This window comes from Sarcophilus harrisii, chromosome 1 (genome assembly GCF_902635505.1).
Source record: "Sarcophilus harrisii chromosome 1, mSarHar1.11, whole genome shotgun sequence".
NCBI classification, from domain to species: Eukaryota; Metazoa; Chordata; class Mammalia; order Dasyuromorphia; family Dasyuridae; genus Sarcophilus; species Sarcophilus harrisii.
Genome location: NC_045426.1, coordinates 23,537,590 through 23,553,075, shown reverse-complemented (window position 1 = coordinate 23,553,075; position 15,486 = coordinate 23,537,590).

The window sequence follows — 15,486 nt, the reverse complement described above, 5'->3', positions numbered from 1 at the left end:
CTCCCATGCTGATGGGTTTGTGCATAATAAGACCCTTCAGCCCAGAAACCCTAGCAACCCCCATTTCCCTTTGGTGCTTTTCATCTCCTTCCTGGATGTCAGGTAGGGTGTGATCATCTCCTTTTAGTGCTTTCACCACCTTTCCTGAGAAGTCAGGGAGGCTGGATCACCTCCTTTTGGTGCTTTCCTCCTTCCCTAAGAGTTAGGAGGCTGTGATCCACCTCCCTTGGGCTCCTGACCTCCCTGAGGAGTCAGGGATGACATGACCACCTGTGTTCTAAAAATAAAAGGCGGGGAGATGTAATGGGCTGAGGTTTGAGTGGATGCACTGAGGTCCCAAGTACGTGAGGCTAAATAGTAATTGGGCTATACTCTATTAATATACATGATTGGATAAAGAATGGTCCCTGCCCACTCTCCGTGCAAGTCCTGCTGTGTTGTACAGGAATGGCCGATTTTTGGTGGGTAGGCAGAGAGGGAAGAAGAAAGCTGAGAGAGATTGGGCCTGGGTTTGAGACTCTGAGCTGCTGGTTGTGTGGCTGCTGGTCGAGCTAGCTTCTTGACTCAGCTGCACACATTGCTATCCCCGATTCTCTTCCACCTCCGATCCTTCTTCACTGAGAATAAAGACTGACGATTTTCCCCTAACCTGAATTCCTGACTCCGGCTGATTTAAAAATACACGATCTTCACAATATTAGTTTCCAATTTTCCCAGCAATTTTTGTCCAACAGTAAGTTCTTATCCCAAAAGCTGGGGTCTTTGGGTTTGTCAAAGACTAGGTTGCTATAGTTGTTGACTGTTTTGTCCCTTGAACCTAACCTGTTCCACTGATCAACTAATCTATTCCTTAGCCAATACCAAATGGTTTTGGTAACTGCTGCTCTATAATATAATTTTAGATCTGGTACAGCTAAGCCACAGAAGGCCTTCCCTCCTTAATAATCTCCTTCTTAGCCTTCTCCCTTCCCCACTTTTATGTATATTCCTGTGGCACTGATAATTTATTTTCTCCATTCAAATGAGAAAGGGAGAGAGAAGGGGCATATATTCTGGCACATATTACAATATTTTTACATAAAATTAAAAGTTATAGTGATAATTTTAAGCATCTTTGTAAAAATACTTAAATCAAATAAGTGCTAAGATATTTTTTAAAGCCAATATATCTTCAAAAGCAAAGCATTGTAAAGAAAAATGAGTTGTTTTGTGAAATTTTGGAACTCCCAGTACTAAGATTGATATTACAGATGGTAAACACTTCATTCTCACTGTTATATGTTAGTGTGGATTGTTTTGGGGTGTTTCCTTTCCCAGAAGTATAAAAATATACCTTACTAGTGTTTTCTGGAAATGTCTGTAAATTAATATTTTTGTAATGCAAATTATTTAGTCATTGATTTATATTTCAGTTTTAGAGATTTAGCCTTTGATGTTTCAATTAACAGTGAATGCTATCTAGTGCTTTAACCTAAATGTTCCCTTTCCTGGCCAGTAAAAGATCTGTAAACAATTCTCCTCCCCCCCAAAATGTACCATTTATATAGTGCTTGTTAAGGTTTAGAATACATTTTTCTTATAACCTTGTGGAGTAGATAGTACAAATATTAAACCTGTTTCACAGATGAGAAAATTAGAATATCTTTTAACTTAACATGTTCAAAATTGGTCTCATTATCCTTCCTTTTAAACCCTTTCCTGGACCTCTCCCCAAACTTCCATATAGTAATATTGTCAAGATTATGTCCATACTCCTGGTCCCCAAGGCTCAAAATCTACCTGTCACCCTTAATTCCTCAGTATTTTTCACCCACCATTTCCAATCCATTGCCAAGATCTGGGGATTTCACTTTTGCATCATAGCTCAAATATATCCCCTTCTCTGTGATGCCAGTAGGCCCTATCATCTCATCCCAGGATACTGCATTAGCTTGTTGATGGATCTGCCTGAACAAAGTCTCTTACCATTCAATTCATTTTTCATTCAGATATCAACAGGCAATCTTTTTACACACACACACACACACACACACACACACACACACACACAAACACACAGACACACACGCACACACAGACAGTCCCTCCTCCTTCCCCTCTCTATTCCTCTCTCTCTAGCAGGGGTCCTCAAAATTTTTAAATAGGGGGCCAGTTCACTGTCCCTCAGACAGTTGGAGGGCTGGACTATAATAAAAACAAAACTTTGTTTTGTGGGCCTTTAAATAAAGAAACTTCATAGCCCTGGGTGAGGGGAATAAACGTCCTCAGCTGCTGCATCTGGCCCACGGCTGTAGTTTGAGGACCCCTGCGAGAGCTCTTTAGAGGACCCCTGCTCTCTAGAGTCTAGAGAGTGAGGCTAACTTCATGAGCTCTGCCTCACTGAAATCCAATTTACCCATGAATCAAAAGACCTATTTGTTTGCTTGACTCCCTCCCTTCATTGTCTACTCTGAAAGCACCTTGAAGGCAGGGAGTGTTTTGGACTTTCCTTTGTATCTTCCAGGCTTAGTACAGTACTACCCCTTAGTAGACACTTAATACGTGCTTATTGTTAGTTGTCTATCTGGCATAAGAAGTTAATTTGCCAATGATCCCAGTTAGTGTGTGCCTACAAGCAATTCAAATCCAAGTTTCTTGAGCTCAAGACTGACAACGTCTTTTCCATTGTACCAGACTGACTTGGGTAACCAGATTTGTCTCCTGTGCCCCTCCAAAATGTGCTGCTCCTCTGGTAATTTAGCAAAATCCTAAATGATCCATTTTCATTTTGTAAGTTTGAGCTTTTATTTAAGAATTTGTTTTTTGTTGCTTTTAATTGGCAAAGGACTGCATAAAATGGTAGCACTTATATGATAATCTAAGATTTCATTAGCGCTCTTAGTGACCTGATGGAGTTTATAGGTCATTGCAAGCTAAAGGAGATTTACAGCACATGTTCTGATGTAATGAGTGGATCCCAACTTCCACTGGCCCAGATAAGATCAGGTGCTCACTGTATGGCTACTTTGGACTCTTAGGGTTCTAGGGGTAGCCTTGAAGGGTTATAGATATCTTCCTAATGCTAATATCTCATAAGTTCATCTTATTGTAATTTTGTATTGTCAATTTAGTAAGCCAACCTTATATAAATTTTAGGTAATATATATATATATTTACACACACATGTGGGTATGTGTGTATGTGTGTGTGTGTGTATAAAACCACCTATATGCCAGGCACTATGCTAGTTGATGTGTTTTATTGTGCTGCTTTTTTCTAATCTTTATTAGCATGGCCCTAATAGATAAGAATGCATGTATGATGCATCTCTCTATAAATCCATAATACTGTTATACATATATAATTGTTGACAAGGTTCTCTCTGTGTCCCTTTAATTTATGTATAAATTATGTAATTAGACACAAATCTAATTATATAAACACAATATATGTAGGTATAACTAGAAATATTATACATATGCAAATGAGGATGGCACAAAAACCCCAAATCAATATAAAACATTAAATTTGTGGTTTAAGATAATAAAGTTGTGAGAATAGATGATACCATCTTCCTCACAAACAAGGATATTTGTTAAAATATATACTTGCATTATGCTAACATCAATTATTGCCTCTGTGTATATAATTTTACATTTGGCTAATAGGTACCTTTTTATTTTGCTAAAGAGTGCAGGAAAGAATCATCCTCCTCTTTCGTCCCATCCTCAGCCAAAAAAACAAAACAAAACAAAACAAAACACCCCAAAACTACAAATCATTGTAGTTGCCTAATGTAGCTAATTATTAAAGAGCTCTTTCTTTGCTTTTTAAAAACTAATTTCAACCTAAAACAAGTCCCTCTCCCTCATCCTTCCCCCAACAATCCTGGAAGAATTTTCTCTGAATAGAAACATTTCTATGGGGTGCATCTTTTCAGCAGCCATGTTCCTGGCCATTTGAGACCAGGTACTCTGGAACTTCACAGTCAAATTCATCCTAACAATTCTGATTTTAGAAACAAGCTTTGTGTGTGGATGATTTTTCATTCTTCAATTGCACCTGCTGACTTACCCCTCAAAGGTATCCATCTGAAGCACTGAGGAAGGTAGGAGGAACTGGGAACCCCATCCTCCACAATACTCTAAACCTCAAGTCACCAAGGTCACACGGGCAGCGACAGAACCAGAATTTATATCCAGGATCTCTTCTTATTTACCCTCCTCCTTTGATATATAGAGATAGCCTAAGGTGGATGAGTAAATGTTTTAGGAATCATAGGAAAGCACTACTTGACTTTTTAAAGAGCTGTCTGCCTTTGGGCTAAGCTTTTGAAATACAAAACCTAAAAAAGGAAATTATCATCCAATTATAAACCTAGAAGGGACTCTCTAATACTGCAAAATAAAGTGAGACCTAAATTAACTTACCCAAGATGATTAGGTAGCATAGTAGGAGCCCCACCCAGATCCAAATGAAGACTTCTTACTGCTTCCAAATCCCAGACTTATTCAGGACCCTAGTCCTGCAGTGCCCAGAATGCTGTCAGGAAGATACGAGTTCAAAAGTAGCCTCAGATATTTTCTACCTGTGGGACTCTGGACAAGTCACTTCTCTGTTGACTCAGTTTCTTCATTTGTAAAATTTGAATCAAAACTGCACCTACCACAACAGCAGTATTGTTGTCAAGTTCAAATGAGATCATATGTGTCCAGTGGCTGGCATATAGTCGGTGCGATATAAATGCTTATTCCCTTATTTCTTTCTCTAATATACTTAAATGCAAGTGAATCTTGGATATCTTTAAGGCAGGTTTTGTTGGAAGGATGTTGCATTACTGGTTGATGGGCAGGGAAGACAAATCACAGTCCACCATGAGGCTGATCTTCAGAGACAAATTGATGAGTTAGGAGGAAGCCTAAGCTTTGGTACCTACATTTAGATATGGGCTCATTTACTCACAAAAACTTAGAATTTCATAGGATGAAATCATCAAGCCAGAGTTCCTTATCTAAATGACAACTTAGATAAGCCAAATGACATAGTCAGTGTCACCCGATAAGTGGCAAAACTTGAATTTAAATCTAGGATTTGGGATTCGGTTGCCAGCATTTTCTAACCACTAACTGCCATTTTTTTTTTTTTTAACTACTAACTGCCATATTTTTCATGAAATAATAGAGTAGGAAGAGAAGGGCCTGTGCCTAAAGTTGTCCTCTAATATTGTTCCTCACAAGGGGACACTTACAGTAATGCAGAAAGCTCCTCATATGGGAGTCCCATTCCATTTTAATCAAGCTCTACTTGTCTCTGGATGCAGATGGCTCTATCACAAGTCTATTAGAAATGGCCTGAATCACTTCATTGTTGAAAAGAGCCATGTCCATCAGAGTTGATCATTACATAATCTTGTCTCTTGGTCCTATTCATTTCACTTAACATCAGTTCCTGTGAGTCTCTCCAGGTCTTTCTAAAACCATCTTGCTGAATATTTCTAAGTTCCTCCTTCTAATATTCTGATGACATAATTATGGTTGCCTTCCTCTAGATGCATTGCTAGTCATTTTTATACCTCCCTGGCTGTCCGGTTTTGCTATATGCAAACTATTCAGCAAGGCTAAATGCAAGGCTCCATGGAAGATTAAGTCTATGCCCTTGAGCTGGCTTGGGAAAGAAAACTGTATAAAAATAATCCCGCAGTTTGCAATGTATGGCAAATTGTACGAGTTTAATGTTGACGTCACTTAATCAAATAGAAATTATATGGTATTGTAGAATTATGAAAAGGAAGCCATTATTTCTTATCTGCTAGATTTAAAGTGTGAAAGACTTTAATGGAACTGAGATAGCTTGAGTGTGTATTTAAGTTGGGAAACTCCATGGAAGTCTACAAAATGTTGTAGTAGGGGGCTGGTTGACAGTGTTGACTTTTGACCTTTTGGTACAGGAATAGACATCTATAAGAGTGTAATGTTGGACACACTTTCAGATAAAATTGATTTTGAAATCAAATTTCAAACAAGTTTCAAGGAGGAAGTATGATGGGAAAGTATTCATGTACAAAACAAAAGCCATGAGAGAAGCTTTAAAATGTTTTATTAGATAGTCCAGGTTTAAGAGAAAAACATTGTTGAATTAAGTTTGCAATCTTTTAGCCAATGAAAAAAATTACTTTGAATGTTCTAAATTTACAATAGAATTTAATAGAATTTGTAAAATTTATATAATATAATATTTTACTTGTAAAAATAAATTTTATTAAAGTATAATAGTATATAATATTGCTCATTCTTTTTATTCTTTGCTTTCACAATGATCAGATGTTAAGGAAGATGCATATCTATTGACTACAAGGAGATATTTTTCCTTTTCTTGGAAATTTAATAAAGTTTGATAAAATAAAATATCTATTTAATAATAACTGATATTTGTATATAGCTTTCAAGTTTACAAACTTCTCCATTTAATTCTTACAACCTTAAGAGGTAAAACACATACATATAGAATCCTGTGTTGAGGAAGGCAATTAATTATTATTGTGGGTGGGGGTAGGGGTGGGAGTGGGAAAAGAAATTTCTATTCTATTTCATAATTCAGTTTAAAAGAAAATCAGTAGCATTTTACCTTGTTCCATTGCTTCCCTAATAAGAACAAATAATCAGTCATCTCATATCTCTAGATAATTTTTTTCAGATTGATCCCCAGCAAGTTTAGATTCCATATGAATTATAATTTAACACCTATTTGGGAGCTTTTTTCAGATGAACCAACTATCAGTTTAGTAACACTTAAATATCCACAATAAAAAAAAAAATCCTCACGACATTTAGTTCCATTAAGTCTTTTTTACTTGAGAGGCTATCATAATGATATTTCCTGAATACATAATATTTTACAAAGGTTTTCTTCACAACAGCCTTGTATATAGTGGTGTAATTATTATTATCCTTATTTGTTATTTTATTTTATATCCAAATTAAAAAATTTGCAAATAAGTGTAGAGAATTTTAATGACTTGCTCACAGTAACATAGCTAATTAGTGATAAAGCTGGAGAGCCTATCCTATGGTCATGACAATTTGCTCAGTAGATCAGTGGCTTCATGCTTAAAGGGAAGGAAACTTTCAAGTTTTTCATTAGTTTATATCTTTTTCTTTTATGTTTATATTAACTCCATTTTTGAGACAGCAAATATAAAACTCTAGAGATGCAGTATATCTTCAGAAAGCAAACTAAGTTTATTTGAACTTTTAAGTTGAAAGCACAAAAATGAAAGTTCTTCAGTCAAATCATTAATATGCTTTGGACATACTAAGTCTGTATTCATTTTGTTTTATTTTACTAAAAGTAACTCAGAGTCCTTCATAATTTAAAACTCACTCAGTCCTATTGTTTCTTGCCAGTAAGAGTCACACACATGCAGCTGTGAGCAATTTCCAAAGGCATCTTTGCAATCCAGTCTCCTTGATTTTCCAGTATCTTTTCATACATTCAGAGGTCTCTCTGTGACTCCTCATCACAGGCCTTTCTTCAAGAAGTTTTCTTTTTCACAGACTTCCTGTCTTTCTCTTTCTTTTCTGCATAGTTCTTTCCTCAACGTTATATTTTTGTAGGAACCTTATCATTAATCTACTGTGTAACAAGTAATTAAGTAAGACCTTTCTAAAATACACTTTTTAAAAAATAAAATAAAAAAAAAACTATTTGTTCAGCAAAATGTCTCTGTCACATGCCTTAGAGTACTCTGAAACCAAGTTTGTTGAGGATATTCAAAGCTCTTTGCACACAGATCTTTCATCACTTGTAATATGAACCCTGTAGAAATTTTTTTAAAACTTCTTTTGAAGGGAATAAGAAACATGGGGTAGAATTCAGTTCTATAGAAACATTACCCATTCTTATCTGTGGGTAAAAGCTTCTTTGCTGCTAGATCTAAGAAGATGAACAAAAGTTGCCTGAAAATTCTGCCATTGGTTAATGGGGCAGTTTTAACGTTGGAACAAATTCTCAAGCACAGAACAATATAAAGGAAATAATTTACTGAGACTTATCTTTCAATAGCCAAAATCCCCCTGCCCCTCCAAAAAAAAAACAAAAAAACAAAAAAAAACTTGTTTTAGTTTTAAGATAACTTCCAGTTTTAATTTTGAGATTAGGTTGTATTTTTTCCTTTAAATATTTTCTACTTTGATAACACATTTCAATATTATTTCTCTTTCATTTAAGTATCTGAATGTATGTTCTGGGAATTCATTCTTCTAGTATAGATTCCTTTTACAGCACTTGTTCTCATGAAATTGTCTTAACTTGCCTTGATGAGGTCAAGTGCTCAAAGAGTGAGTATTATGTCCCTTTAGCATTCTAGGGATAGCCCTGAGAAATTTTGAATATATTCCAAATGCTATACCTCATAAAGCCCCTTAAGAGTGGCTCCCACTATAATTGTCAATTATCAATTTAAATTAGCCAGCCTTACCTGGTTTTTCTTTTTTAAAAAATTTAAACTTAAATATAAAATAATAAAAGGAAAAAAAAACCCATTGCCATGTGCACAGTAAAACACAAGGGATCATTCAAAATACAAAGAAATAAAGTTCCATTTCAAGAAAGTCTATATAATACATTATGTTTAGAGCTGTCCATTTTTTTTCTTTGCTTCCTTAGAGGTTTTCTTTCTTTCTCGTTGTGCACTTGTAATTTTTTTTCTCTTTTTCCTCCTCACTTCCCCATAAGGATATAGCCTAAACATGGATACACGCACACATACATATGTATACATACTAATACATAGGTATCTATAATCATATACACATATACATTCATATATCTATAAGTAAAACCATACTGTGCTTATTTCCAGTTGTCTTCTGTTTCTCTGAAAGTAAATAGCACCTCCCTTCATAAGTCCAAGTATTTCCATGTTTTTCTCAAACCTATTGGCTCATCATTTCCTACACCACAGAAATGTTCCAGCCTTATATTGTCTAGTTATTTTAAATAGTCTAAAACAAAATTGATTAATAAGATTAACATATAATGTAGTTTCCCTATTTTTCCTCTTTTGATTAAATCTATATTAACTTTAACTTTTTCTGAGATCATGATTACTAGCCCTAATTTTTTACATAAATAAATTCTACTCCTGACATTTACTTTACATTTGTGTGTATCTCTCATTTTTATAACATTTTCTGAAACCAACAAATGATTCAGTTCAAAATTTTAATCTATTATCTGTTAGCAGTATATGGATGAATTCATCCTATTCACATTCTAAGCTATGATTACTTATTGTATATTTTCCTCTTTCCTATTTTTCTTACCCTATGCCTATCTCTTCTCATTCCTCTACTTTATTTCTGATCCTACCTTGCCCTCCTATTCATTTACCTTTTCATCCCTCCAATTTGGGGGATTTTAACTGATCTTTTTTTTTTTTTTTTTTTTTGGCTAGGGTAATTGGGGTTAAGTAATTTGCCTAGGGTTACATAGCTAGGAAGCTGTTAAGTGTCTGAGATAGATTTGAACTCAGGTGCTCTTGACTTCAGGGCTGGTGCTCTATCCACTGAGCCACCTCGCTGCCCCGATTTGAACTGATCTTAACTATTCTGGGGAGCAATTTGGAAAAATGCTCAAAGTGCTATAAACTGTGCATTCTCTTTGATCCATCATTAAACCACTAGGTCTATCCCAAAGAGATCATAAAAAAGGGGAAAGATTCATATGCACAAAAATGTTTACAGCAGCTCTTTTTGTGGTAGCAAAAAATTTGAAATTGAGGAGATGTTCATCCACTGGGCAATGGCTGAATAAGTTGTGGTATATGAATATAATGAAATACTATTGTTCTATTAGAAATGTTGAGCAGGTAGATTTCAGAAAAATTTGGAAAGACTTATGAATTGATGCTGAGTGAACTGAGAAGAACCAGGAAAACATTGTACACAATATCAATAACATTGTGTGATAATCAACTATGATAGACTTAGTTCCATGGCAATTCCAGTGCCATGATAGACTTAGTTCTATGGCAATTCTATTAAACTTTGGATAGAAAATGTCAGATGCATTCAGAAAGAGAATATAGAAACTGAATGCAGATCAAAGTATATTATTTTTACCTTCCCCTCTTTTTTTTTCTTTCTTGTACTTTTTCCTTTTTGTTTTGATTTTTCTCTCCCAACATGACTTATACTGAAATATGTAAAAAAATAAATGTATATGCATAACCAAAAATATAAATAAATATTTTTAAAAAGAAACAAATAAACAAATTAAGGAAATTAGGCCTTATCAGAAAAACTAGCTGCAAAAATTGTTTCCCAGCGTTTTGCTTCCCTTCTAATCTTGGTTATATTGGCTTTGGCTGAGCAAAAACTTAAATTTAATGTAATCAGAATTATCTATTTTACATTTCATAATGTTTTCTTGGTGGTCCTAAATCCTTCCCTTTTCCATATATCTGACAGGTAAACTATTCCTTGCTCTTCTCGTTTGCTTATGATATCGTCCTTTATGTCTAAATCATTATATCCTTTTGTCCCCTCTTTAACTTGTTCTGGATGAGTCAAATTTCAGCATTTTCTGTCCTTCCCTCTCCTAATTTCTGCGTCAACTTAACCTTAGCCTCATTTGTATTTCTTTCTCCTGATGGAGTCCTTTGGGACCCTTTGCTACCATGAAAAGTCATCCTTTGGCGAAGATGGGGTGCAGAGAAGACATGGATGACTCACCCCTCCCCAAAGTGATTCATACTTAGGTATTTAGCTGGAATGCTTTCTTTCCATTCTCCATGCAATGGAATCCAAATCTCTTGATACTCTCAACTAAGTTCAAAAGAATTTTTTTTGTTGTTTTTTGTTTTTAATAGAGTCCACAGAACTTAGCTAAATTCTTTAGCCAATCTCAACAGGCTTCCTGTCTTAGACTCTCCAATTCATCCAAGAATATGATATATTTAATCTAAAGTATTGAGTGGTTGATTGAGATTTGTTATCATCTCATTAAGGTATTGTCATGTTATTACTTTAAGTGGGATAGGGTGATTTGATTGAATCAGTCTCATGTTTATACCTTATTTATTTTATAGGACACTTTATTTTTTTTTTTTTAAGCAAATCAGTGTGTGGGCCACAATGGATGAAGAGCTAGTCTCATAGACATGTTTTAATTTTTTTTCCAGTAAATTTATCTGTTTTTAATATACTTTATGAATCATGCTGGGAGAGAAAAATTAGAGCAAAAGGGAAAAACCATAGGAGAAATTGAAAAAAAAACAACAGAAAAAAGAAGAGAACATAGAATGTGTTCATTTATATTCAGGCTCCTTAGTTCTTTTTCTGGATGAAGAAGGCATTTTCTGTCGAAAGTCTATTGGGTTTGTTTTGGATCACTGAGGCTCAATTGAATTTCTATTTGTTTGCCAACTTTTTTCTATGTAAAGTAAATTGGTTTTAATCAAATTAGACATCACTCACAATATTAAGATATGTACTAACAGTTGTGGAATACTTTGTAAATCTTAAAAGGTCAAACAAGTGTAAACCATTATTTATTACACAGGTAACAATTTTAAGGTAAGCACACCTTTAAAATTCAGCTGTTCAAGTCATCTCTTTAATTGGCTTTTTGGCTTGTTTAGATATTTGCTTATCATCAAATGTTAATTTTTTTTATTTTAGTCCAAGCCAGTTTTTAATGTCAAAAACTATTTTATGAAGATCTTAAAAGAGAAATGGATTCATTTTAACTCTAGATGGCAGTTAAACACAGCTAACAACCTTATCTGTTTAAAATAAAGAAACTCAAAAATAGTAAAAACACATTCTGTTCTGCCATCTAGTTAATTATGCTCTCAAAATGATGTCTCAGATTGATATTACTAAACAAACATGTATAAAATGTAATTACATACAAGTGAAATAAATAGTGAAGCCCTATAATTGCAAGATTTTTTTTTTTCCCAGCTAGTAATATGGAGTACACCTGTGCATGGTTTATGTCTCCCGTATTTTATTTTGTCATTTTTTACTAACATTTAGTTCAGTGTAGTTTCATTTTATGTACAATTATTTACCAATATCGATTCAAACCATATGTCACTTTTTAAATTATTTCATGCTTCGTTTTAAATTTTAAACAGAAAGACAAATCTATTTAATAAGAGAGTGCATGCCATAAAAACTCACTCCAAAAAGCTGTTATTTATCTCTATATCTCTACATTTGTATATATATATGTATGTACTTGTATACTTTAAATTTGGGAGGTTGGCTTTTTTTAATCTTACCTTGCAATTTTAAAGACTTGGATATCTCTTAATTTTTTTTTTTCATTTATAATATCAGTTTGTGGAGGTACTACATTTATATTTCTTCTAATGAGATATTTCTTAGAATACTTAACTTGTTTTCATTCTCTTTTCTCAATGATTTGGATAGAATGTCAAAGTATTCCGTGATACTGATACCTTGTTCTAATTGTGGACACTTTGTAATTCCCCTTCACTCCTATTAGACATAGGCATCAAGAACAGCTACATTTTAGATATCCTCAGTTAACTTTAAGGAAGAGAATAACTTTTGGCTTTTGTTTTAAATTATTTAAACTTAGTTTATAGGTGAAATGTTTGTGTTTCTACTTTCATATTTTATAAGATGCTCATTTGAATATATATTTATTCCTATGTGTTAATATTTTAAACAACCTAAGCACTCTAAATACTTTTAATACTGGTAGAATGATGCCTAAGAAAAATGTAGTTAATAATGATTTTGATTTTTTTTAAATTGTAGTTGTTTTTAATTTATTAGTAGTTCATATATAATTTACTATTAATCAGAACTCTAATTTTGCTTGAGTTTTTTATTTGAATTTCTTGAACAACATTGAGATCATTGTTCTGTATTTTGGGGAAAGAATCATTTATTCTCTTTATTTTAGAAAATAAAAAGTTTTTAAAACTCACAGTGGTGATCTATACCTGTTTTCTGTGCTAGTTGTAAGGCTGGGACTGGTGATCATTTGAGGGGGTTCTGAGCTAGACAGAACTAAATACTGTCAGTCAAATCTGGTCTCAGTATGTTGAGGCCCAAGAGAGCTGGGAGTCACCAGGCTGATATAGGAGAGACAAACTGACCAAGACTGAGATAAGTGTAGGCAAAAGCTTCTCTTTAGATGAGCAGTAGGATCAGGGTTGTGAATAGCTGCTTTATTTGCATCCTGGGTGAGAGAGAGATCCATGTTCCAAAGAGAAAAGATCAAGCATTTTCTATTTTTGAAAAGTTGAAGTCATCTGTAAATTGAATTTCAGGTTGGGGTGGGGAATGGTGGTGAGGAATAGTATCCCCCAAATTAACAGAAAGCATTTTAAGACCTTCCACTTTATGTCAGTTTAATAGCATTTAAAATCTTGCCATATTGCATTGCTTGCCATAAGCATAAAATAAAAATATATATAAGCATAAAATTAAATACTATATACATAAAAAAGCATAGTTAAATCTAGCTTGTGCCAAAAGAAACCATAGGAGGCTAGTGCTTTCTACCTGAGCAATTATAATGTCATGATTTTTATATAGAGCAGTTCTTATGAGAGAATGCTCAGCTTTTTGGTGTAACTACTAGGTGGGAGTTAGGGCAGAGAATTATGATTACAATAAAAAAAGATAAAATTAAAAGGTTGGTTTATTCATAGAGAACTTTTGTTATTCTATTATGGAGCAGATCACTGGGCAGGATATACACCTGTGCAGGGGAAAACAATCCAAGCCTCCTAGAGTTTTTGATCTGGAAGACAGAAAAGGACACACTGAAAGTAGAAGTCAGAGCAATCAAGCATATAAAAATAACCCCAAATTTAGCATATATTTTTTGGGGGAGAATTCTAGTACTTAGATGAATTTAACAGATGTAACAGTAATCAAATGTTTAACAGGTAATTATAGAATGTATTTAGAGTAATTAGTTTTGATTTAATCACTTCTCAGCATGTTAGTTGTGAATTACAAATTCATTTCAGACAGCTCCTGTGGCCTGCTTCCCCTAAGCTGAACACTCTAAACAAATGGTTGGAAATTCTCCATTGTCTTTGCATATTCTGAAACCTATGGGGGTGGTTGTAGTTTCCATCTGTCTCATAAATGTGAATTTGTTTTATTTTTCACTCCATCTATAAGTGCCCATATAAACTCAGGATGCCTACATATTCTTTTTGGTTTTAGGACTATGATGTTGGCATATGCTTCCAATGGTTGTTATGACAAATTAAACTTCTGGTAGGTTTTAACCCTGATATGTGTATGTATTATATGTGCATATATACACATTTCCTCCTCTGTATAATTAATGAGAAATATATATATATACATGTGTATGTAGAAATTCAGTTTCCTGGAAAAGAAAATTATAGAAACATAATGTTGTGTTACCTCCAGTTGTAATTCTGAGTTGGAATGAACTATGTCAAATATTTATTAAGCCACTCTCAAGATGAATTCTAGATGCTGTCAGGTATTTAAAATACAGATTTCTGCTTTAATTTACACAGAATCCTTAAAATAATCCTTACTTTGTTTTCAGGTCAATTCAAGTTAATGAGTGCTCATTTTATGGCAAGGCATTAATTTAGCACAATATTATAGTAGTAGATATTTATAGTTGCTCAGTCATTTCATTTGTATCTGACTGTGATTCTATTTGGAGTTTTCTTGGCAATCATACTGATACTAGAGTGATTTGTCATTTCTTTCTCATTCATTTTACAGAGGAGGAAACTGAGGAGAAATAGGATTTGTCCAAAGTCATAGAGTTAGTATTTGAAGTACCTAGTTGCCACTAAATATAACATATGTAGACGTGTATATGGATGAGTAACTCACAGGTTTTTAAGTGTTCTAAAACAAATTTTCTTTTACTTAGTTCAACAAACTTAGACTAATCAAATAAATATTATGATTAAAATACAGATATAAGCTAAAAGTATGTAAGTCTGGACACTTAAGTTTCAATGGTGTCCTCAAGGTCAGTTTCATGAATTTCAGAATCCTATGCAAAATGGATTTGCCTTATTTTTATGGCAAGAGTTTATAACCTGGGACTTTTAAAAATATTTTATTAATAGTTGATTTCCTCTGAAATTTAATTTTATTTTTATTCACTTAAAAACATTCTGAGATGTAGTCCATGATACATCAGGCTACAAAGGGTCTATGACACACAAAAAGTTAAGGAGCCCTGTAGTAGATAAAGTTGTTATGGCATTTATTCTGCTCCTGGCTACTAGGCTCTAAAAGGTGAGCTTTCTCTTGGTCTTTCCTAGAGTTATAGCTTGATAAAATCACTAAACCATCTCCACATCATTCCATTCATTGCTCAACACTTCCCAATTGCTCCCTTCTCTGTCTTGCCTTTACCTATTAGAAGGTAAGCTCTTTGAGGAAAAGGACTTGTTTGTATTTATATTCCCAGCATTTAACACAATGCCTGTTGTGTAGTTAGCTCTTGATA